The following is a 26,693-nucleotide window of genomic DNA, read 5'->3' as shown; positions in this document are numbered from 1 at the left end:
AAAATTTTAGTAATTTTGTCCTGGTTAGGAACTTCAGTAGTTCCTCATTACATTCACCCAAACTCTGTTTTAGTAGGTTTTTTTTTTTTCTTTTTCTTTAATTTTTTTTTTTTTTAATGTATTTGGTACAGGGTCTCACTATGCAGTTCCAACTCTAGTGATCCTCCTGTTCCAGCCTCCCCAGCATAGGGATTACAGGTGTGCGCCACGACACCTGGTCGCCACCACACCTGGTCTGGCTAAGTGCACCCTGGGTGAGGCCTGCATGATGTGTGGTACCAGGGATGGAACCAGGGTTCTTGCACTTGCCTAGGCAGGCACTTAGACCACTGACCTATCTTCGCATTACCCAAACTCTGTTCCTTTGTTTTGTTTTGTTTTGTATTTTAGAGAAGGGTCTACAGGGTGTTCAGGTTATCACTACTAGATGGGATTTATAGTGATCTGCCTGTTTACAGCCTCCCAAGAGCTGGGATTATAGGTGTGTGCCACCACGCCCAGTCTCAATTGTCATCTCTTTGTGCCCCTGGGGCGGGGCAGGCACAGGCACTTTAATCTGTTGAGCTATTTGGCCAGCCTACAAACTCTGTTTCTGAGTTCCTCCCTAACCCTCTTTTTGGACTTGCCTCTCTGGCTAGTTTTATTTAATATCCAAGCCAGGTGTAGTTGTGCATGCTCATAATCTCAGCCACTCTTAAATCGGAGGCAGGACAATCACAAGTTCAAGACCAGCCTGATAACTTAAACAGAGTCTGGAGCAGTAGCTCTGTGGTAGACTCTCCTTAGGTTCAAACTCCAGTACCAGAAAAATAGAAAAATTCCCAAGTTAGAAGACTTTGTATTGTGATTCATATTCTTTTCAGTTTGGTGGATGAATACAACAGAGTCCTGTTTAAAAATCTCAGCAAGTATTTTATAGATCTCAACAAGCAAGCCCTGAAGTCTGTAGGGAGAGCAAAACCTAGGTAGCCAATACAATCCTGAAGAAAATGGACAAAGGTGGAGAACCTGATTTCAGGGTTTCCTACAAAGCTGCAGTAATCAAGGTACTATGGTGTTGATGGAAGAATAGACATAGAATAACAGAAGATAATAAAATTCAAAATAAATGTACAGGGGCTAGTGAGATGGCTCAGTGGTCTAAAGCACCTACTTAGAACAAGCTTAGCAAAGCACGGGGACCGAGGTTCAATCCCCCAGCACCACATGCCAGCCAGCCCCGCCCCCTGGTGGGCTGAGCTGGCCACACACACACACACACACACACACACAAAATAAATAAATACTTTAAAAAATAAATAAATGTACAGAAATTAGGTACTTTTCCACAAAAGAGCAAATAGTGCTGAAAAAGTTGGATGTCCATTGGCACAACAGTGAACCTAAACATAGATCTTATGTATTATATAGTACTTAATTCAAAATAAATAGGCATAATTCTGAAATTTAAACTTTAAGACTTTTTGAGGAAAATATAGTATGAATCTTGGGCTTGACTATAAGTTTTAAAATACAGCATAAATAGTACAATACATGTAAGAAATAAAATGGATAACTTGGAGCTTAATTAAAATTAAGTTTTCTCTGTGAAAGACACTGTGAAGATGAATCCAAAATATACAAAGAACTCTTGAAATTCAGCAATAGAAAAACAATCCTATTGGTTGCAAGTGGCCAAAATATCTGAAGAAACTGTTTCTTTGTTCTGAGTAAAGGTAAAAAATAAGTATATGAAAAGATGTTAAATGTAATGTTTCACTATGGAATTGCGAATTAGAGCAATAATGAGGTGCCAACTGCCTTCCTTTTAGAATGGCCAAAATCCAAAACACTGACAATTCCAAGTGTGGTGAACATTGGAGCAGTAGGAACCCTTAATTGGTTGGTACCCATACAACCGATTATATTGCACAGCCCTTTGGAAAATAATTTGGGATTACTTACAAAACTGAACATGTTCCTACCACACCCATTAACAGTCGTATTCCTAGGATCTCAGTACTTACTGGCTAATTTGAAAACTTCTAGCTACACAAAGCCTGTTTTTAGCAGCTTTATTTATAATTGCCAAGAATGGTGCAGCCAAGATGTTCTTTAGTAACTGAATAGATTAACTGGTATATTACATAGTGGAATATTATTTGGTGCTAAAAAATGAGCTATAAAAATAAAGACATTAAAGAGAAATATTAAGATAAAGAATTCTAGAAGATTATAGTTTTTTGGTTTTTGTTTGTTGTTTTTTTTTTTTTAATGGCAGGGTCTTACTATATTACTAAGTTGCCCAGGCTGGTTTCAAGCTACCAATCAAACATGCTAGAATTACAGGCATGTGCCACCATGCCAAGCTATGAGAGGTGTTTTTGTAAGATAAAAATCTTATAAAATAACATTGGAAACTTTATATTGGGTAAGTTTTTGTAGTTATTGTTTTGTGTTGGCCTGTGCATTGCCAAGAATCGATTTAAGTGTAGCTTCCTGCTGGATCCTACTGCCAGATAGAGGAGAAAAATAAGTGGATTCCAAAGAGCACCACCCTGCATCTGCTACCCAGTGTGGTGGAAGTTTAGCTCCCAAAGTCTGGGGTTAATGATATAGCGAAATAAATATATCTCCCTATTAGCTAGATGTCAGATACACTGAGTTCATTGAAGTTCCCCAAAATTGAAGAATAAATTCTAAGGAACAAAGGTAGGAAAAATTTTACTAGAAGAGGTAGCTCCTGAGAGACAGGAGAGGACCTGAAAGTGGGTTACCAATGAACCCACTTCTCAAAGGAAGTTTTACAGAGCAAAATCACAAGGTGAGTACAGTGTGGGTCAAAACTATGATCAACAAGATTATAATTATAGATGCTTAGGTAATATTGACCCAGTAGTGAAGCGGGTCACATAGCAGGTGTACGTGGAAAGAACAAAGACCTTCTTTAGGAAGGGCTGGCTCAAGGCAATCTTGGTCATCCACTGGGTAGACCAATGTCTATCTAGGCTTTTTTGAGCTAGGTGTTAACAGTTATTCTCTGGAGAGGTGTGGAGGCCTGGCCTTCAACAGATGGGCATCTAGCCACAGTTACAGTGTGCTTTCATCTTTTTCATTGACTTCCTTGAGGGCCTATCCCTCTCTGATTGCCTAGAATATTTCTTCTTAACTTGGCTGTCTATAGTAGTAACACCAGGGACACACAGAGTGGGAGACAATTTTTTGGAGATACAGTAGGAACTTGATTTTGTAGTTCAACTGAGAAGAAGCTGCCAGGGAAGAAAAAATTATGAGATACAATGTTTAGACTAGATAAAAAAATGCCATTTTCTTAGCTGAAACTCTGATCCTAGATTTCTCAAGGCATGTGGACACTTCATACAGTTTGAATTTAGTATTGCAGAAAGAATAATGTTTAGAGTCTGTTTGATCTGTCAGATTAATCTATCAGAATATAGGTAAGAAATGTGCTCAAGCCAGGGAGATGGCTCAGCGGAATAAGCGCTTACCTGGCAAGGTCAAGGGCCTGAGTTCAATCCCAGTTCCGCCAAAAAAGAAAGAAAGAAAGAAAAGAAAAAAATGTGTTCAAGTACAGTTATTGGGTGTCTCAAAATTGGAATTAAAAATGCCAAACAAGGGGCTGGAGAGATGGCTCAGTGGTCTAAAGCACCTACTTGAAACAAGCTTGGCAAAGCACAGGGACCGCGGTTCGATCCCCAGCACCACATGCCAGCCAGACCCGCCCCCTGGTGGGCTGAGCTGGCCACACACACACACACAATAAATAAATGTAATAAATAAAAATAAATAAATATTAAAAAAAAATGCCAAACAATATGGGGATATTTTCCATGAATCATACATAAGATCAAACAGAATACTGTGACTTGCCCTAAAATTCCATGATACTATTTATTTTTCATACTAGAAAAAATGCTACAAATTACTGTTTTCTCCTAATGACTTCCAAACCAAGGATATAGCTTGGCTCCTTATTAGTTTTGTTCAGCTAAATTTGCAGCAGGTATAATCTCTGATAAATAATAGCGGTATAATTGTTAAACTGTTTTAAAATGGCTGCATTGAAAAGTAGAAAACCAAAAAAGCTAAAACTACCTCTCTAAAACCAAATGAATATCAGTAACTTAAGATTTTTTTTTTTAAAAAAACGACTGCTTATGTTCTCTGAATGATTGAAGATTCAGCCAAAGTACCTAGAACACAGTAGATTCAATAAACATTTACCATGAAATGAATGTTGAATAATCAGAGACTGGCATTCTTATTCAAAAAGAAGTAAATGACTCACCCTTATCATTCAATTTTCATTCACAGTGGAGAACTTGGGATGCAACATAAATGGAGTATACTCACATTAATCTTCAATTGAAATCACATAAAGTGAAGAGAACCTAATTCAGTACTTAAATAGCAAGATCAATTTCATTTTCTTTGGCACAGTTTGAAAAAAATGTGGCATGTATGATCACTGCCCATTTCAAATACATAACTGTCATTCGAAAAACTCCCACTACACTGTGCTGCAAGTGTCTGTTGGAAAGCAAAAAGTGATTGATGTGATATATTGTCTAGGCTTATGTTTTTAGCTCATAGAATGAATCCTTTCAAGGACAAAGTGTTTTGATCATTTGGCTGGTTGGCTTTCTTTTGTTTATTTTTTGTTAGAGTCCCCATAGCTACTAGAAGAATGAAAAATTCTGCCTATTTATGGTTGAATTCTTCTTCTGCAATCAATTTTCTTTTTACTCCAACTGACCTCCTCAACTGCACTCCAAACCAATACTGTGAGAAGATTGGTACATTTGAGCTTATAAGATCTAGAATCTTCCTGTTTTCTGCCCAGTCAGAAACACACATCTTGGCTATAGGAATTGACAATTGCTTCAAGTCGTATAGTACTTCTGATTGGAGCTGAAATACAGCTGAAGTAGTGCAGTGTAAAATGTGACTGGGGGCATCACAAAGAAGTTTATCTGTTTTACAAGGTAATGACTCATTAATGCTTCTTTCTGTTTTGGTACTGGGAATCAAACCCAGGACCTCATGCTCTGCCAGGCAAGCACAGTGCCACTGAGCAATATCCCTGGCCCAAGACTCATTAGTCTTATGAAGTTAAGCATTGACGTACCTAAAGGGAAGAAGGAGCAGTACTCTCTCTGCTTCATATTCTGCTAGGTGATAGCTACATTAACAAGTTTTAATATTATGTAATTGTTCAGCTTTGTGATGAATATTGCTAAGCAGAATTTGTGTGAAAGCTTTAAGAAATCTGCAAGTTGCTACAAATACAATTTTTATTTAAAAACATGAATGAAGAAAAGGCAGTTTTTAATCACTGGATTTTTTTTTTAAAGGAAAAGAAGTTTAATTTGGTTTCATGCATTAAAGTGTCTTCACAATTCAGAAGCCATAGCACTTTTTAACAATCTGAAGTCAGGTATACTCAAGAGGCTGAGGCAGGAGGATCTCTTCAAATTCTTCAGCCTGAACTACATACTGAGTTCAAGACAAGCCTGAACTATACAGTGAGATCCCATCTTTAAAAACAAAAACAAAAAATCCTGAACCGAAGGGTCATTTTTTTTAATCTAAATTCAATCCTTTTTTTGTCAAGTGGTAATTATATAAACTTCTCTCTGCCATTGTATCTGAAGCTTAGCAGAGACAGAAAAATGAGGGTCAGTACTAATTGAAATCTTCGATATTATTATTGCTATAAGTGGTTATAGTGATATCTACCAGTATTTTGTCATGTCACAAATAACAAAGCATAGATTTTTTAGAACCATTGAAGTTATAGTTTATAAAGCAGTATCATTGTGCCTCATGAGGAAAAACATAGATTTCTTTATTCCTGTTGTTTGCTCAGATTTCCTGGGTCCACAGCCTTAGCAAGTTGTAGAAACATCTCACTGTGCTAAGGGACTCCCTTGTGAGAGCTGTTTTTGCCTCCCTGACCAGCACCTTGACAGGATGATTGAAGTCCTCTGAGGTGGGCGACCTGCCATTGGCCTGGAGTGACACAGGCTTTGGGAAGAGGCAACTACAGGTGCCAGGAACTTGTGCTTAGCTGTACTGCAAATGCATATTTATAAAAAAAAAATTCTTGTTTTTAGCTTTGGAGTGAGTTTGAGATTAAAATATTTTGCTTCTCTTATTATTAGGAGCAAGGGAATGTTAATTTTAAGTAGCTACAGTGAAACATATGCTTTTTTTGTGTGTGAATGGTAGATGTTCTTCCTCACGCCACCCATCAAGTCAGCTGCTCCACAATTCACATTCTGTGTGCATCTGAGATTTAATTTTAGCAAACACAAATAATTTAAATTCTTCTGAATTCAATTTGATATCCTTACAGAGAATGGCAGTGGAGCATAGTCTGGACCTTTCAGATCTTTTTTTTTAATTTATTTATTTATTTATTTTTTTATAGTTGATTACTTTTGATTAAATCTAATTTCAGAGCTAGGATTTTGATCTTTGATGTCATGATATGACAGTGATTGATCTCCTGTGTATTCTTTATGCTTTAGTACTGGTTCTTGAGCCAAGATTCAAAGTGTGTGTGTGTGTGTGTGTGTGTGTGTGTGTGTATGTGTGTGTGTAAGTGTGTAAGGGAGGGAAGGAGGAAGAAAAGGAGAGAGCCAGAGTCACAGTTGGTCATTTAAACCCACAGAGCCACCTGTGATAGGTGACCACTAAACAATTGAGCAGTTCTGGTGCTCTGCTTATCTATAGTTGGCCCTTGTTCCAGGGACCATGCAGCAACCCACTTGGGCCACCTCTTAGAAATTTAGGATGAACTCTCCTCATTTCCAAGAGAAACTTTCTGAACTTGCACTTTTGGTTCATGAATTCATTCCTCCGTGTTTGCAGAAACATTAGCCCCGTACACATGGCGCCATTGCTTTACACAAGGACAGTCACCCACTAAAGAAACGAAAGCAGCTGTAACTCATTCCACAGTGGTCCGTTTACCTCACTTGCTCTGGCTTTCTCTCTTACTCTTCCTTTCCTCCTCCTTTTCTCCTTTTAGTTTATTGCAGTTGTTTTTTTTTTTCTTTTTCTTTTTCCAGGTGAAGGGAAGTGCTCCACATCAACTCAGGACCTTATGCATTATATATGAGCAGGCATTCTACCACTGAGCTACATTTCCAGCCCTTTTCAGTTTTTAATGAAAGAAAATTTAAAAAGATGTTTTAAAAATTAATGTCTTAATATACTTCCTCTTCTGTTTGTAAAATTAAATATTTAAATAACTTGTGATAAATATATCATAATTTTTTATTTTGCAAACATATTAACCACTGATTTATTCTGGGTATCTCAAATTTCCTTTGTAAGAGAAGCTTTCACTAATTGTTAGCTGAGGAGGCTGGGCAGACAGACAGCACAGGAGGCAACACATCCTCTCTCTCGTATTTCAAAACAAAAATCTATGTAGGGAAACTGGGTAGATATTGCTGTAAAACTTAAGCTCATTTTTACATCCTGACATTGAAAGATGTTCTCTTATAGACACAATTGTAAAATAGTAAGTTTGATATGCTGTTTGGAAATTTTTCAGTTCTTTTCATGACTTCATGATTTTTTTTTTTCCTTGTTCTTTATGTAGCTCTGTGCTGGAATTTACCAGCCTTCAGTCTTGAGGCAGTGTTTTATATTAAGATCAGTCAGTTTTCAGTATTAAGTAATTTCATGACACTGCATGCAGAGTAGTTTCTTCTTAAATCAGAATCTGGTGAGTCTACAATGATAAGGTTAAGGCTGTTGAATGAGAAGTGGGAATTAATTAAACAGACTTGAGAGAAGTCTGTGTTCTTGAGAGCATCTGTCATCTCCAAGTCCAGGAAAAGTGAAGGTGCATCAGTTCTCACTATACTGCTTTATATTGATTTAGAATTGTTACTTTTTTCTTCCTTAGTTTTAGCTGCAATTTTATGGTGCATACTTAGGTGTCTGCTAATATAATGTTCTTTTAAATGAAGAAATACATAGCTTAATTAAGCCCTGGAGAGTAGGCTGTTGATGTATCATTTATAGAAATAGCTCTGACTACCAAAATGCCCTATGCAGATGAGCTGTAAGATCACCCTGGAAGTTGCTCTTCATTAACTCAATTAAAGGTAGTAAAGCCAGAGGGAAACTAGTCTTCACTGCTTCTACTGGTTTATCACTTGATTTAACTTAGAGATTCTTAAGACCTGGCTTATCTTAGTGTTATTAAGTCATAGGTTGTAATTATTAATTGATGAATTGGGACTTAGTGTCAACTGTTCTCTAACCTATTTTGTTCTTCATGCTTTTCAAATTGTTACAATCATGTAATTGTAATAAGACCTTAACTTTATTTTATAAACCATTTTCCCTAGTATACATATAAGGTATAACTTAGTTTCCTATAACCATAAAATAATAAAAACTCAGGCCTCCAAAATATCTAACCAGGAGCTAATGACCAGCATTCATATTAGATATTTAAAAAGAGTTTATTAGTTCTTATTGTTGGTGAACTGAATGAACTATTAGTACATACGAACTGTAGGTTTCCTTTCAGTATTTAACAAGGCCATTGTATTTATAATAATGTATTTGTAGCATTTTACACATTTTAGTGTATATTAATATTCTTTATATTTCCTATATCCTTAGAAAAAACTCTGAAATAAATCAGCATTATCTTTTAGACAAATAGAGATTCAACAAGATTGAGCATTTTGCCTAGACAGAAATTCAGGACTCTTGATTCTTTTTTTTGGACTCTTGATTCTTAATGTTCTGTCTGCTGCTCTACAGAAAAAAAGGTAACGTAATTCATGATAATAGATTTCAAAATACTATAATACTAATACCTTATTTGTGTAGCACTGGCAATTTAAAAAATTTCTTATTTAAAAGAAAAAATTAGGAAAGCAGAGATCAGATGCTATTATACTAACTATATTTTCTTTTATTAGCTAATACATTCAGTAGATACAAAGTACCACTATGTGTAGGCACTGGATTGATTGATATAAACAAAAATAGTCCACTTCCCAAGGAGATCAAACCATTAAGACATGTTGGCTTGCTCAACAAATCTAGATAGTATGACATTAGCCAACATTGTGGAGAGCCCTGGAAAAAACCTTTGCTTCTCCTGTTAAGATGATAGATACATGATCAGTACTGTCCTTGTCCTGCTATGGGTATGGAAGTAATGCTTGTGTTTATTGCAAGCAGCTTTGAAGCAACAAATCAACACATTTGATTTCAGTCTTTGTCATAATCCTACAATGAGCATCTTGTATGGGAGATAAAATGTAATACCTATTTACTTATGGCATATATAGGTCCAGTTTTCAATTTTGGTGAATCTGTCCCAATTTCTTTCATTTTATAATGGAAATAGCATATATTTCTTTTTATAATGGAAATAATAAATAATAGTATAATGTCTCTGTATCACACAGGTACAATAGTAACAAATATCTAGCCAACCATATACATTCTCTCTCTCTCTCTCTCTCTCTCTCTCTCTCTCTCTCTCTCTCTCTCTCTCTCCCACCCCCTCTCTCTGTAATTATAAATAAATTCACTGGAAATTGTGAAAATACTATGGGATCCCAGGGAAGAAAATGACTAATTGGTTTGCAGTGGAGGCTTTCATAAAAGGCTACAGAGAGGATGAGGTAATGTCAGCAGGTAACAAATAGAACAAAAGAGCATTCCTAGTGGGGTGACTAACATGTATAATGGGCTTGCCATGCACATAGCACATTCCTATAATATCAGCATTTTGGGATGCTAAGGAAGGGGGATGACAAGTTATAGCCTGAGATCATGTCTCAAAATGAGAAGGCTGGGGATACACTGCTCAGTGCAAAGACCCTAGATTCAATCCCTTTGCACTGGGATTTTGTTTTTGTTAAAAACAACCTTTAAAAGCTTGGAATATCCCAAGAACAAGAGCAGATTATTGTGGCTGAAAGATGGAGTGTATCAGAGGATGAGTATTCATGTTGTAGATGAATACACAAAGGAGGTTTGATACCAAATCATAAATGGAGATCTATACTTTACTAATTTGAAGGTATCATATGGGTACCAGGAAATGAGAAATGTGGTTAGGTTTGGGTCTTAAACAGTCAGTGGTCTAAGTCATAGAAAGGCTTTTGATGATAACTTGGTGAGGGGAAGATATTTTTGGTGGTGAATCAACATGATTTAGTGCCTGGATGTGGACAAGGGAGACAGCTACAGAATGTCTTGTATGGATGTTATGCTGTTACTGGAGAAGGAATACAGCAGAACATGTGTCTGAGGTGAGGGTGTATGATGAGCTTGTGGGATTTTTTGTAATTAATATTATAATTTCACTCATTATTTTGAAATATATTTAAATATTGTGAAATCATGTATGAATGTTATTTCTTTATACATTATCAGTATAGTATTGTAATATGCAGGAATTACAGTTTTAAGCAATAAACACGTACTATTAATGAGTATATGAAATACAACACTATTAGGGTTCTGATTTTTTTTTTTTTTAATCTTAGGGAAGGGTCTACATGGTGTTCATGGTCTTTATATGTACTAGATCATACTTGTAGTGATCCGCCTGTTTATAGCCTCCCAAGAGCTGGGGTTACAGGCATGTGCCACCACGCCCAGTCTCAACTGCCATCTCAGTGTGCCCAGGGGCGGGGCATGCGGTACAGGCCTGGGGATCTCGCCCCTGGCCCCTGCGCCTGCTTGCATGTGCTTTAATCTGTTGAGCCATTTGGCTGGCCCTGATGTTTTTGTTTTGTTTTGTTTTTGAGCTTGGTTTTAAGTCTGAAGTGCTTGTAGGAATTCAGGCAGAGATATTCAGCACTAAGTGGAGATGTAGAACTGGGCTATGGTAGAATATCATTTTAGAGACTTTCTTGACTTTCTTGGCAGGTATGTGAGATGATCATACAGAGAGGCACATATCCATACACAGTCAACTCTCATTATTCACAGATTGCATATTTTCCAATTCACCTACTTGCTCAGGTTCGTCTATAAACTCTCAAATCAGTACTTGTGGTGCTTTTGCCATTATTCACAGAAATATGGAGGAAGGTACAAAATTTGAGTCACCTGACATGGTAGTTCTTAACTTAGGTTGAAAAGGTGGCACTCTGCTTTCTATTGTAGTTCTCATACTGTAAACAAGTATTCGTTTGCCATCTGCTGGAGCCATACTTTCATGCTTTGTTTTGTTTTATGCTGGTGGTTTTGCTATTTAACGTGGACCTCCCACTGCTGTGCTGAAGTGCTGTGTAGTGTTTTCATGCACAAGAAGCCTGTGTTATAGCTAATGGAAGAAATACTGTACGTGCACTAGATAAGCCTCACTCATTCAGGAGATAGCCTATAAGCTGTGCATTCAGTGTTCATAAAGCAGCAATATATCTTAAGATGTTTTTAAATGGAAATACACACAAAACAAAGTTATGTGTTGATCATTTGATGAAAATACTATGACTGGAGGCTCATAGGATCCTAACCCTGTATTTCTTCAGAAGCAGCGGATCAGTACTCATTAATCCATGTTTGAGGAAATATAATAGAACATAACTACTACAAATAACAAGAACCAACAACCAACTATAGATACACACACATACACATATAAATTTTGTAGAGTATGCAAAAAAAAATATATACACACACTTTAGCAGTTTGCTGTGCTAGTAAATATCTAGAAGCTAATGACCATCACTTTGAGTATTTGAATATCTCTTAAAGAGACCAAAGGTAAGTTGGCTTCTTAATCTTATGATGTCTACATAAATGTAATATTAATATACTTATACAAGTTCTTCTTTTCCTGATAAAATACTTTTTTGGGCAGATTCTGTATATCTATTCTTGTATAAGTAATCCTTGCATTTATACATTACAGGCATTCATCCTACTTTATACTTCAATTATGGTCACGAAACATATATAACTCCCTTAGTCAAAAATGAGTACATATCACATGAAAACTATTTGTGATTGTAGATCAAATATCTGATTCCATATTCCATAATTCAGAGGGTTTTTCATAAAATAGAATATTGAAGAAACATAGTTGATATTGACTGACAGCGCCTAAAATGTCTTCTGCAGCACAGTTAAGCATAACGTAGTTGTCAGTGTTATATTTGTGGGCTGCCAATTTCTTTTATGCTTGATGTTATTCCTTCCAGCACATTTGCAATATTAGTCCCTCTTCTCTTACAGAAAAAAATATGTTTATGTGTGAGGAGATTTCATAATCGAGGACTAGACATTCATATCTGTCAATTTGCTTGACTGCCACAACTGAAAGGAATTTTTTACTCTCATTCACAAATATTAGTTTATATCGGCAGTGATGTTTTAAGATGACAGGTATTATGTGAGAATGAGAATTACCCATACTTTCTGACATAGCATCAATGTTATGTGGAAAATTAGCATTCACCTTTTATCTCACTTTTCACTTTCTGCACACTTGAAAGTAGGGCATTGACATTTGCAGTGCAAAGGACAAGAAGATGTAAGACCCCACACAATGACTTACACTCCAATGTGAGTCAGTGCTTGTTAGCATATACATGTTTTCTAATCACCTCATACAGCTATATAGTTAAATATTTAGTACAAAACTGATGCAAACATAGATAGAGATGCCTCCACTTGGGATGGCTGGGTTATTTGTCTAGCATATAATTTTGATTTGGTCCTCTTTTGACTGATTCTATGATATTCTAAGGTATTTCAGTGAACTGCATGTTTCTCCCCTTTTCCAGTACTGGAAATTGAACTGAAGGCCTTCAAACTGAGTTATATTCCCAGCCATCACCTTCTCTCCCTTTGTTTTGAAGCAAGGTTTTGCTAAGTTGCCCAGGGTAAGCTGGGATTTGTGATCTTCCTGCCTCAGCCTCCTAGTGTACTGGGAGTACAAGCATGATCCACAGTCCCTAGTACAATGAATGCTTTCCACCTTTTTGTAACTTTTGTGTCATTAAGAATGGTTATAAGCCAATATTTTGTCCCTAGCCCTTCAAGGTCAGTGAGACTCAGGACATATGAGAACCTCTGCTGTGATATCCTGTAACTAAGTGCTGTCCCAAATTTTCTAATCAAGAAGATTATGGGGCCACAGAGGAAAGTGATCGATGATGTATAGTGTGCCTGAGAAGAGTCACCTAGAGAGAAAAAATTCTCTCAGGCTTTCACAGAGAGCAAATTGGTTAAGCAGTAGCCATGACTTAACCCAGATGGCTGACCCTGACAAAAGATCCACAAGGTGCTATACATGGTTTCAGGGTAAATCCTGAGGGGATTTGATTGACCTTATCAGATAACAAAAGTTACATTTTTTTAGATATATAGGTCTTGCTTTAACTTGGTTTTAACCATGCAGCAGAAAAGTGTAACCACGAGGTATAAAAAGTAAAGCTATATTAATATGCTGAGCTGTAAAAGGCTCAAGTCAACAACTTCGGACAATTGCCAGTTGTGCTGATAGCTTACTACTATTATGGACTATTGGACTATATTGGGTTATTTTGCTGAATTCAGGTACCTACAGTCTTTGGCCTGGCATCAAGTATGAAAAGGTCTTTTAAAGACTTCTCCAAATACAGCTTCTCTAACAGCAATGGAACACCCATCTCTGACAAAACAAAACAAAAAAAGGGAAACAAAAATAAAGGACTGTTTTATTGTGAAAAAATGTATATACAAGATAGTTGGGATAGATATACAGCTACTTTCTCTTAGTTCAATGAGAAGTTTGTATTAATATTGTTTAGATAAGAGATCATGTCTGCATCTTGTCCTCTGAATAACTGCCATGAAGACAACAGTATACAATGTATTAATTATTATAACTGTCCTGCTAACCTGATTTGAAACTGTAAATTGCTAATTTATCTTTTTTTCTCAGTAAAATGTATAAAAAATAAAAATAAAATAAAAAGGAATGGCTATAAGGTGAGGGCAGTACCTGGTGCATGCCTGAAGTCCTAGCTATTCTGATGCTGTTGCAGGAGGTACTTGGAGTTTGAGGCTGGCCTATATGACATGGCAATACCCTGTCTCAAAAGCAAGCAAGCGAGCAAACAAAAAAAAAAAAAAAAAGCATCACAACAGAATGTGTTTCCTTCTCTTATTTTTGATAGGTGATCTTAGTTTTCACTCTGCGACATACATGGTAGATCTATTCCTCTGTAGTGTGGCTCACTTATTTAAGTTTAAGGACTGATATTTTTAATCATACTATGTTCAGAAAACAAAATATTTGCAGTTGAACTGCTTTGTAAATTGCACATTTAACTTATGATAGTTTTCTTTTTTGGTGCTGATTCAAAGCAACCTAATTTTATAATATTAAGCTTACTTTGTAAGACTGACTAGTCCTTAATGTTACTGAAAGGATATGTTACTTTATTTCAATTTTAATTAATTATGTAATAAGGAAATATATTGTGATTTGAGAATATTATGTAAAGTTCTTCTGTAAGTGTAGATTAACTGGGCATACCTTCTTAAACCCATAAGAATGCATAGGAGTGACTAAAGGATGAAAATACCTCTTTTCTGAAACATTTCTGATGGAATGCAGTGTAGATTCTAAATTGCAACTGTACCATAAAATTTCAGAGATAAGTATTTGAGAGTATTGGATTGTGGTGTCTGAGTCTCTTTGTAAGTATAGCTACATTTTGTGAGTTTGTTGTTTTCCTTCCCTCCAAGCCTTGTCACACAGATGTCTCTGCAGCCTCATCTGAATATATTTGTTTCTTTTATTTTCTCTCTGGCTTTACCTATGTAAATTACATGCTGTTTTGTCATTAGTTTACTTAGTGTTATATTTATCCTTTTTAATAAGCATCTCCTGAATGCTTGTTTTAATGAGTGAGCTTGGTGGTGGGAAATATGCCCTAGTCAGGGTTTCTAGACAATCCTGGACCTGTCACTGGAAGAAGAAGTAAGCATAAGGATAGACTGACAAAGACTGGCAAAGAGGATAGCTGGCTAGTTCTGGGACTGATATAGTTCAGTGTTGTTCTGGTGTGCTAGAATTGAAGCTGAAGAGATAAGCTTGGGCTAGGCCTCTGAGGACTTTGTATGTCATATGTGGGCATTCATTTTGTAAGTGAACTTGGACTGTGTTCTGTGAGTAGTAGTTAGTTGCCACTGAAGTGTTTGGCAGGTGGTAGTGCTTGATATGCAGAATTGTTATTTTAAACCAATCATTTTGGCAGTAGTTGTCTCAGTTACTTTTCTCTCATTGCTGAGACAAAATAACTAATACTCATAAAAAGATTTATTTAGCTCACAGTTTGTAGAAGTTTCAGTCCATTATCAGCTGCTTCCAAGACAAGGTGGCTTGGCAGAGGAGTAACACAGTAGAGAACAAGTTCATGGCAAGCAGAAGACAGCAAGAACAAGCAAGGAAAAGGGGACAGGCCTCTTTCTATACTTTATATTGTATTCAATCTACTGGGATTAGGGTGGTGCCAGTCGGTGGACTGATCCAGCAGCCACCAACCCTTAATTCCAACACCTTAATCCCAGCATTGCACTATTAATTAATCACACATTCTAGATTCAGACACCTCTGGAAAAACCCTGACTGCATGAGGCTTTGGAGGGACATTTAGATACAACCATAACAGTAGTATAGTAAATAAATTTGAGAGGGGATAAGAGTAGTGCTGCTGGGAATGTAGCTCAGTGGCACAGCACCTATCTTGTAAGTGTGAGGTCCTGGGTTCAATTCTTGGTACCAAAGAAGGAAAAAAAAAAAAAAAAAAGTAAAACAAAAAAGAGCAAAAGAGTGGTGGTGCACAAATGAGTTGGACTACTGATTTGGTCATATTGAGATATAGTAACTTGGGTTTGGATATGGTTAATAGGGGGTAGGTTGGGCATCTAGACTTGGAAAGTGCCAAAAGTAGAAAGAAGTACAACTCGGAAATGATTAGTAAAATGTGGGATGATCACCAGACTTTTGGTTAAGCAACTGTGGTGCTGCTTATTGATAGGAACAGATTTTAGGAAAAATGAACAGCTCCAGGTTGATCATGGTGTGGCTTTGCTTACGATACCTTCAGGCAGAAGCATCTAGCAAAAAAGTAGACACTGGAGTTTGAGGTTCACAGGAAGTGCCAGGGTTGGGAGGATTCACTTAATGGTCCTCCCAGTCTCAGTGGGTGTGCAGAAATTGGGCAAAACCTCAGATCTGGAAAGGAAAGAGAGAAAAAAAAGGAACCAGAGAAAGAAATTGAGAAAGAAAAAGTCCAGGGTATGTTTGACTAATTTCTCTTAAAAGGAAACAGTGTAAATAAGTGTTTAATTTTACCACATGTTTTGTTTAGCCAGAAAACATTTCATTTACTTTAGGGCTTTTAAAATATTTTATTTAGTACTATGACTTGGTGAAAACTTTTAAATTCATATAATTTCTTGAGTGCTTGCTAGGTACTATGTAAGATGTTACTTTTAAATGTTCTTTCATTGTATCCTTAAAGTAATCCTGTAAGGTTTGGTATTATTCTTTCCAGTTTGTATTTGAAAACCCATGGATAGGAAAGATTAAATGACTTGATCCCCCTTTTCACAAATCTGTATAACCAAAAAATAATTTTCCTGATATAGGCATGCAAAATTAGTCAAAAATTATAAAAAATTAAAAAGGAGAAAAATTTAAGCATTAGCTGCTCCTTTCAGTAGACCAACAGAAATCAGCAGTACAATTATCCAAGCTATCCTGTGTATATGCATATACATTTCTTTTTCCTTTCCTTTTTTCTTTCTTTTGTCCTTTCCCTCAATATGTAGTAATCTGAACAACTTATTTATTTATTATATTATTTATTTATTTATTTATTTATTGCGGTGCTGGGGATTGAACTCAGGACCCTGCGCGTGCCAGGCAAGTGCTTATTCTCCCCAGCTCCCTGAACAACTCATTTAAAGACAACAATGTGCAATGTAACAACCAATGCTGAATTCCTGTCATTTTGTTTAGTGAAATTCTGTATTAGTTCTAATGATTATTTTAAAAAATTTTTTGTATTTAAAGGATAAAATAATAATTCTCCTAATCACTGATGATATGCTTAAACTAAAAGTTGCATGAGAGGAGAAACAATTTTAAGTTCTCTTGTTTTGGTTCCATTGGGAAAATTACTCCAATCCAAAGTTATTGTTTTATACTAAATTCTTTATACATTCCTATATATGGTATTGATATGGGGGAATGAAACTCCTAATCTGAAGGGTACCTAGGATGAGTTTGTGTTTCCTAAAATTGAAGAATGAATTTTAGGAACAAATGGAGGTTAAGAGCAGAATATTTATTGGGGGAAAGAAAGCTTCTGTCAGAGGGGTACAGAAGTATTGCTGTTGTTTCAAAGTGATGTTTTGAAGTAAGGAACAAATATATTTATATTAAAGGAAGCAACCCGAGCAGGTTGTCTCTGAAGCTGTCTCTTGCAGGGATTTTTTTTTTTTTTTTTTTAATTTTAGGAAAGGGTCTACAAGGTGCTCAGGGTCTCACTACTAAATCCAACTTGTAGTGATCTGCCTGTTTACAGCCTCCCAAAAGCTGGGATTACAGGCATGCACCGCCACACCAGTCTCAATTGCAGTCTCAGCATGCCCCAGGGGTTGGGGTGTGCACGGCAGGCCCAGGGATCAAACCTCTGGCCCCTGTGCCTGCTTGCAGGCACTTAATCTGCTGAGCTAGTTGGCTGGCCCTACTTTCAGGGATTTTTGTAGAGTAAAATCATGTGGTGAGGTGGGTCTAAGGTAAAGAACATGGGAACTCACTTAGGTGGGCATGAGGTAGGACAAAACTATGGTCAACCATAAGGTTACAAGCACCATTGCTCAGGTAAAATTGATTAAATCCAGGACCAAATGGGGAGGCAAGTCACATAGCAAGCAGGCATCAATATAGAACAGGACTTTATTCAGTAGCCGATAGCAGTTGGATTGGTGATTCTTCTTGGTTTCCTCAAGGTGATGATCAATCCTGGATGGTTATGTTTAGGGAGCTAAGCATTTGTTCGATCTTTGGTCTTTCGGTTTGGCCCACAAGTGTATCTGTCTCTTTTAAAGTTGCAAAGTCACCTTGTCTTCCATATTGTTTCCCTCAGGGCCTAGCCTGTCTGACCTCCTATAATAGTTGTGTCTAATTTAGCTGTCTACAACAGTAGTACCTTGGTTCATAAACTTAATTCTTTGTTCGATTTGGTTCATAAACAGAATTGGATGAGAACTGAATCAAATTCAATGGTAAGGTTCAATGTTGACCTTATAGGGAAACTAGATTCGGTTTTCTTACTGTTTGGGTACTTCTCTGTCTTTAAATGCAATGAGGCCTTAATTCTTTTTAACTTTCTCTGTCACTGTTCTTCATTTTTTAAAATCAGGAGTTTGTATTACATTATTCTTAAATTGCTTTAGGCTCTAAAGTCCTTTAAATTCATACATTTTTAAAAACTTAATAACAGAGATTATTTGGAGCTCTATAGTTTTTAGAGATCCAAATATATACATCTGGTTTCTTTTCTTTCTTATTTTCTTTTTTCTTTTTTTTGGTGGTACCAGGGATCAAACTCAGGACCTTGTGCTTGTCAGGCAAGCACTTATTCTACTGAACTATCTTCCCGGCCCCACATCTTCTGGTTTTTTGAGTCACCTAAAATAATTTGCAAAATAAATGTGTGTGCATTTTTCTGAGAAGGCGTTTCACAGATTTTTTTTTTAAAGATCTTCATAGTTTTGCTTAGCTCACCACTCGCCCTCTATCCCCAAAATTAAGAAACTGAGCTCCAGAAGCATCTTTGCATAATGTGATTAACTATAGTACTTCATGCAGTCCCTGGGCAGTTAAGTCATCTTTAACAGAAGTATTGCTATTCTTTCAAAGTGATGTTTTGAAGTAAGGAACAGATGTATTTATAGTAAAGGAAATGGTTATTTTTTGGATCTTTAATCTTATTATGTCTTCTGATGTATTAATCAACCAAAATACCTCTTGGATATCAAATAGAATAAAAGTTTAATTCTGCTTTATGGTGAATTAAAGAACACTCAGTTTTAGGGAGAATTCAAATGCCTTCAGTAATATATATTTTCTACTTGTCATCTTCCTTTAGGAAAAGAATATTTGAAGTCCATTTGTAAAGAAAGAAAAGGAAACAAGGACAGAACGCCTAAATTTGGAGCCAGTTGAACCAGGTTTGTACATTTTCTTTCCATTATGTAACGTGTGTCTTCCTGGTCTTAAATCCCATTAATCAATAACCTGCTTTACTCCAACAGCAGATCTTCTCAGTTTAAATCTTGCCATTGTTAAAGGAGACAAAGATAAAGAAGATATGCCCTTTTCAAAGTCTTTGTACCCTAATTGTGATTATGAAAGAAAAATGATAAAAAGCTAGATAATTTCATTTTAAAATGAGAAACTTAGTGAAATTTCTCAAGGTCAAGTTCTTAAGCTGGGATTCAAACTGAGATCTGTTGACTGCAAACTGCATTTGCTTTTTGTTCTGCTACAGTGCTTCTCAATTTTGGTATAGTTTGTTGTGTAACTGCTGGTTACCAAAGTTGAGGATCTGGACCCATACATGTATATTTCACTTGAGAAAAACTTTCTGAGGAAGTAAACAAAAGGGAAAGTCCTAAAGTATAGATTAGAGAAAGGAACTGACACTTGTAATACTTACTATTTTAAGGCCTTGAAGTGAGGTAACTCATTTAATTCACAATAGCTAGATGACAAAGTTGGCATTGTCCTTCCTTTTAAAACAAAAAACTAAATAAATTGCTCAAAATCACATAGCTAATTAGTAACAAAAGCAGAAGCACAATCTTTTATTGGGAAAGATTAGAGTTCACCTCTTGCCTATTGGCCTAAAATTTAGCACCACACAAAGTAAACAAATAGATGGACAGTTTTGTCTGAGTACCTGTGGCTCTTAGTGTCATTTGTAAACACTTTTAATTTGGCTATTAGTAGTTGGATCATCTCATGAAAATAATATTTACATGTCCTTAATAAGCTTCTCAGCTGGGGAGATGGCTCAGTGGAATAAGTGCTTCCCTGGCAAGTGCAAGGGCCTGAGTTCAATCCCTGGTTCTGCAAAAAAAAAGAAAAAAAATCTTGATGATAGCCATTCTTTGAGAAAAAAAATAAGCTTCCCATTGTAACAAATTGTGAAAGTAATTGTTTAACTGGCATAATCTTATTTGGAAAGAGATTTTAAATTCACAGAGTAGAGACTATGACAGACATAACTACTTTTCCACCGGCTTGGATGCTGTACAAGTCCTTACTTACCTACGTGCTGGTTTTGTAGCCTGAGAATCAGTTAAGTGTTCTCTCTGTCTCAATGATTATAAAATGATCACATTTTCAAATGTGCTTCAAATGTAAATCAAAGAATTTTTGAAAATGAAAAATCTTCAGAGGTCACTTAATTGAATCCTGCCTGGTGACAGATGAGGAAACTGAGTCTCTCATATCTGTATAGAACTCTACAAATTTCAAAGCACTATCACATACACTTATCTCCTGCAAGCTTTATCTCATGATGATGGGTTAAATATTATCATCTTTGTTATACATGTGGCCAAATGAATTAGCTCAGGGTCACATAGCTGGCCTACAGTAGGTGACTGTATGACTCTCAGTCTAAAGTTTATCATGTTTTCTTGCTTAGGTGGGACTAATTACATACACCCTTATTATGAAGTGTACAAGAAGTGGGAAGTCACTGATTTATAAACAAATCTAAGCAGGAGAAATGGCTTTTTCCTAAGGTGAAAGTAGTAATGACAATACCTGTGTAAAAGGCAGAAACAAAGAGTTAAGAAAGTGGCCAAAACTAGGGTCTTTGCATTGATTTAATCTTCGTTTTGTTTATTACTATATTTGGGATAAGCCTAATTGTTGCTATTCATGTGTTTATCAATAGTGTAGTATTTGGGTTTATTTTTCCCTATCAAGTAATTCAAAGAGACCGTACTTTACAATGAAATATTTATAAGCTGTAGTAGAGCTAAAGAGAACTTTAAAATGCTGTTTCAAAAAGTTATCCTAAAAACAAAGGAATCATAGGTGTGAGAAACTCAGAATGAGTTCCTGGCCTTTATGGATGCAAGTTTTCCTTACGTTTACACTACGTAGTTCTAGAGGTATGCTTGGAAACACTTTCAAGTGCCCATTTCCATGCCTCTAGTCTTGCTGTGTAGACCAGCAAATTGCTTTACTGTGTATGTGGACACAAATAGCCTTTCTTTTACTGTTTTGGTCCCCAAATTATTCTTCCTTTTAAAATAATTGATTTCCTACAGTAAGTGATAGGATAGTGCTTTCTCTGCAAATATGAAAATTTGATCACTAACAGAACCTCTAATTTTCTTCTGTATTAAACTTTTTTAAGGATGATAAATGGCACGTATTCTAAATAACTAATAAATGAAGGAATGTTCTCTCAGATGGTTCTAATCAAATAAGGATGTGTTGATGACATTTCCTGCATGTTTTTCTTTCTCTTTTTCCTTTTATTCTTTCTGTAGACCACATTAGTAATATAGAATAGAGAGACTAATTTTTGAGAAATTGGTAAATGCATGTAGCATATCTTGAGCCAGTTGTGGAGGTACACACCTGTAATCCCAGTACTTAGGGCTCTGAGGCAGCATCACAGCAAGTTTGAGGCCAGGCTGTTGAGCTACAAAGTGAGACTCTGTCTCAAAAAAATTATATTAATAGATCTTGTTGCTTTTCAACCTCATTATTCCATTTTCCTTGTCTTCCCTTCCCATCTCCAAAAGTCTACCTTGTAGTTCCTGTCCTTTCATTTTGTTTTTGTTTATTTTTTATTTTTTATTTTATTTTATTTGGTTTCTCATATTGGAAAAAATATGTGACATTTAACTTTCTGTGTCTGAATTATTTTGCTTATATGGTGGTTTCTAGTTTCATCTACTTCCTACAGATGACATGGCTTCATTCTTCTTGTAGCTGAATAGTATTCTGTTGTGTATATATACATTTTCTTTACCCATTCATCTATTGGGAACCTAAGCTGCTTCCAGAACTTAGCTGTGGTGAATTGTGCTGCTATAAATTGGTGCACTCTATCTGCTGTGTATTTATCACTATTGTATCCTGCCCTTATTTTTGGAATTTGTCCAGGAGTGGTATAGCTAAATTATATATTTCTAGTTTTAGTTTTTGTAGACTCTCTGTGTTGATTTCCATGTGGTAGCACTAGTTGACATTCTTACCAACTAGTTTGTAAGGCTCCTTTTCTTTGCCAATATTCCTTTTTTGCCAGTATTCCATAGGATCTCAGGATATAATACCAGCTGGCCTTGAATTCATTAGGTAGCCAAGGGTGGCCTTGAACTCCTTGGTGATCCTCCTGCCCTAGCCTACACACAGTGCTGAGATTACAGGCATGTGCCACCATACCCAGTTCATTTGCCAGCTTTTGATTGGGTTAATTTTTTAAAGTTCATTATATATTCTGGATATTAATCCTCTATCAAATAGTGCCTTAAAGGTTGTTCCCCATTCTGTAGGCTGTCTCTTCACTGTTCCCTTTGCTGCACAGAAGCTCTTTAATTTGTTGATTAGTTCTCGTGCCATTTGAGTCTCCTGTATAAGTAGTCTTGTCCAGTGTTTCAAGTGTTTCCCCTATGATGCTTTCCAGCAATGCCAAAGTGTTGGCTTTATTATCTAGGTCTTTGATCCATTTTGATTTAGTACTGTTACAGGGTGAGAGATAAGGATCTGCCTTCAGTCTTTTGTATGTGGAGACTCAAGTTTTCCCAGCACCATTTGTTAAAAGAGGCTGTCTTTTCTCCAGTGATGTTTTTGGCCCTTTTGTCAAAAATCAAATAACTAAGACAACAATATGCAGTGTATTAATAATTGTAACTGTTCTACCTGTTTTGAAACTCTCATTGCTATTTCTTTCTCATTAAAATTAATAAAACGGGCCAGGGAGATTGCTTCATAGAATAAGTACTTGCCTGGCAAGCGCAAAGGTCTGAGTTCAATCTCCAGTTCTGCCAATTAATTAATTAATTAATTAGTTAGTTAGTTAGTTAATTAATTAATAAAAATAAGTAAATAAATAAAAATCAGATCACTGAGGGTGCGTGGTATTATTTTTGTGTCTTCTAGTTTATTCTCTTGATCTCCACGTCTGTTTACATGCCAGTACCATGTTGTTTTTATTTTTTTGGCTTTGAAGTATAACTCAAAATTTGGTTTTGTGATACCTTCAGCCTGGCTCATTTTGCTTAGGATTGTGTTGGCTATTCTGGGTCTTCTCTGATTCCAGATAAGTTTTAGGATTGTTTATCCTGCTCTGTGAAGATGTTGTTCATATTTTAACAAGACTTTCATTGAATCTGTAGATTGGTAATATGTAACAGTATTAGTTCTGCCTACCCATGGACAAGGGAAGTCTAGTTTTTAGTGACTTACTTAGTTTCTTGCTTCAGTGTTCTATAATTTTGATTGTAGAGGTCTATCGTGTCTTTTGGTTAGGTTGTTTCTTATGTATTAAATTGTGCTGAATCTGTTGTGAATGCAATCAACTATTTTTTTCTCTCTCTTTGGTCTTATTGCTGGTATATAGGAATGTTACTGATTATTGTGTGTTGAATTATCCTACCTATGATGTTACTTATGATATGACAACTTTAATGGTAACTAATCTGCTAGCAATGCCTAGCAGATTAGTGGAGCACGGTTCTGTGTGTGTAGGTGGATGATTGAAATGTAGGCAGTAAACAGAGGAAATAACCCACCCCAGATATGTGGAACACCTACCAATGGACTTGTAGCCTGGGCAGGATAAAAGGAGAAACAAGGAAGTGTTCTTAGTTTGATTTTTTTATACCCAGAATTGAACTCAGAGCCTCATGCTTGCCAGGCAGGTGCTGTGTCACTGAGCTACATTCCTTGCCTGTGTTCTCAGTTTTTAAGAATGTTTGTCTTCCGTTTTGCCTTTGGACATCAGTCTCTCCCTTCTTCAGCCTCCCAGTACAGACTCACACCCTTGGTGCTCGAGGGAGTGCTGCATCCTTGATCCCTCTTGTCCCAGGTTTCTATCTTCTTGGGCTGAACAGCTTCTGGAACCTCTAGGTTTCCAGAATGCAGATGGCCTGTGTGGACTCTTGTCCTCTGATCTTATCTAATAAATTGCTCCTACATGATAAATCTCTTTGCATAATTACATACATATTTTCTACTGATTCAGTTCATCAAGAGGACCTACTTAATATACCGCTACTTTGCTTATCAGATCTGAAAGTTTTCTGGTGGGATTTCTTGGATCTTGTATATAAAGAGCCATCTGCAAATAGAAATAATTTGACATCTTCCTTTCCAATTTGTACCTCTTTTATTTCTTTCTCTTGCCTCATTTCTCTGGGTAAAATTGCAAGTGGGGGACCTTACTTCTTATTCTAACTGCTAAGATTTCTGGGTTCCTTCTGGTCAGCTTCTTGTTCAAGTCGTATCACAGTGGTTAGTCTGCCTTCCAGTGCATTCCTGTTGACTTGGGTGAACATCTCTGAGCCTCCAGTCAGTGCTGCTTGCTCCTTCTGTCACGGTGGATCAGAGCTGTTTCTTAATCCTCAGCTTTATGTGTACAAGGTTTTCTCACCATTGCTTTAAGGTAAAAATGAAAGGTTTCTTCACAGTAGTTGATTTTTAGTCTTTGTTTTGGGATAACTCAGGAGGACCTAGTTTTCAGGAAACTTCAAACACTGGACATAAACAATTTCATTAAATTGTACCTGTTGCAATATAATTGAGTCTTATTTATCCAGAGTATAATCAGTTTAAAGGACTACTACATGCTTCTCATTGGCCAGCTGTGATTTAGTGGTCTTAATAAAATTGCTATATTTAGCTGAGAGCATAAAGCTTTTTTTAAGATGACAGGGCTTTTTCCTCTGATTTGTGAGTTTTCCTTGTTTGGCTTGAGGCTTAAAGAATTCCTGATCTAGAGTGGGCTGTAAGCCAGCCAAGATTCTAGGTTGGTGTCTCATTCATATTAAAACATAACCTTCAGTACATGTGTGGCCTTGTGATTCAGAAGGCATGGTTTTTATAGAGAAAAACTTTTAACTTTTAAAAGTACTTATTTCTATAAAGAAATTATTGAAATACTAGTTTCCCCTCATCTCATTGATAAATCTGGTAATGTTAAATAAAGGGCCCAATCTGGAGATTGACTGATTTAGTATTGATATAGATTTATTTCTGTGTAACCTGGTACTTTTCAAATATGATTTCAGTTCTCATTGCATGTGTGGAAATTTGGGATACTCTCAGATCCTTTTTGTTGTTACCATCTGTAAACTTAAGGATGGCAATAAAACTACAGAGGTATTTATTGACTTCTATGTGTATGTAGGTATACGTGCTTTTGTGTGATCTAAATACCCAGAAAACATAATAAATTTTACTTATATCATCCATCCTAATCTCATTTTTTAAAACTTGGTAATAAAATTGTAGGGAAATCTTGATCATATTTCCTCCCTCAGGTACTACTTAATCAAATAATTAAATGTTGTTCAGGACTTCATTTTCTATATTAGTATATTATATTTCAAAGAATTAAGTGGCTTATTTATATTTTCAATAATAGAAAGGAAGGCATTAGAGAAGATTACGAGATCTTTTGGACTACAGCTCTAATTGCCCAGTTAAATTTATCAGAGAAAAATATTATTGAACAAGTATATATATTGAAAGTATTAACTGACTTTTGGGAGTATGTATTATGTGTCACCTGTGTTTTGTATGTCTCTATGTGAGAAAATTGAATATTTTTTCACCCCCTTCTCTTCCCTCCTACTTTTCTTTGGAATGGGATCTTGTTTTGGGTCCAGGCTAGCCTTGACTTTGCTGTGTAATATAGTCTGACTTGAAACTTGGAATCCTCCTGCCTCAGCCTCCCAATTGCTGGATTACAGGTGTGTACCATCACATCTGGTAGAATGATTTTCAAGTTATTTTGTCAAATGAAGTTGAGAGTTTTGAGGTAGACATTCATTTGCTCTTGGATCTTTTGTGTGTGTGTGTGTGTGTGTGTGTGTGTGTGTGTGTGTGGCCGGCTCAGCCCACCTTGTGGCGGGGCTGGCACAGCATGTGGTGCTGGGGATTGAACCCTGGTCCCTGTGTTTCCTAAGCTTGCCTAAGCAGGCACTTTAGACCACTGAGCTATCTTTCAGGCCCCTGGATCTTTTGTTTTTAAATGGAAAACCTATATCCAGGAGCCAAAAAGAAGCAAACAAAATATGAGGCTACTAATTCCAATTTGTTTTCATTGAAGACAATGAGTTTGTATGTAAGATTGTGTGAAATGTCTTATGAATTTTGCTCATTCTTCTTTTTTTCCTCTTTTTATTTATTTATATTTTTTCCATAATTTTATTGATAAATAGCGATGAGACAGTTTCAAACCAAATTGGTAGGACAGTTTCAGTAATTAACACATTGCATACATTCTTCCTAGTGGTTATTTGCTGTACAAGATGCAGATATGCTATCCTATTTACAAACACTATTACAACAAATCCCTCTATTCATTAAGAGAATGTAACTATATATCCTAACCATTTTGAATACACAGATACAAAATGGACATTCA

At 36.3% G+C, this 26,693-nt stretch overlaps 1 protein-coding gene across 1 annotated transcript in view; it reads left to right on the top strand.

Moving 5' to 3' along the window:
* The window catches only part of Peak1 (pseudopodium enriched atypical kinase 1), a 324,699-nt gene that overhangs the window by 106,668 nt on the left and 191,338 nt on the right, over positions 1-26,693 (top strand). Inside the window, exon 2 of the mRNA XM_004628711.2 lies at positions 19,161-19,242. The gene's annotated coding sequence lies outside the window, so the exon portion shown is untranslated. The remainder of the gene's footprint in view (positions 1-19,160; positions 19,243-26,693) is intronic.

This window comes from Octodon degus, unplaced genomic scaffold (assembly GCF_000260255.1).
Source record: "Octodon degus isolate 3935 unplaced genomic scaffold, OctDeg1.0 scaffold00026, whole genome shotgun sequence".
Taxonomy (NCBI): Eukaryota; Metazoa; Chordata; class Mammalia; order Rodentia; family Octodontidae; genus Octodon; species Octodon degus.
Note: the sequence above shows the minus strand (reverse complement) of the source record. Positions and strands in the feature narration are given on the sequence as shown.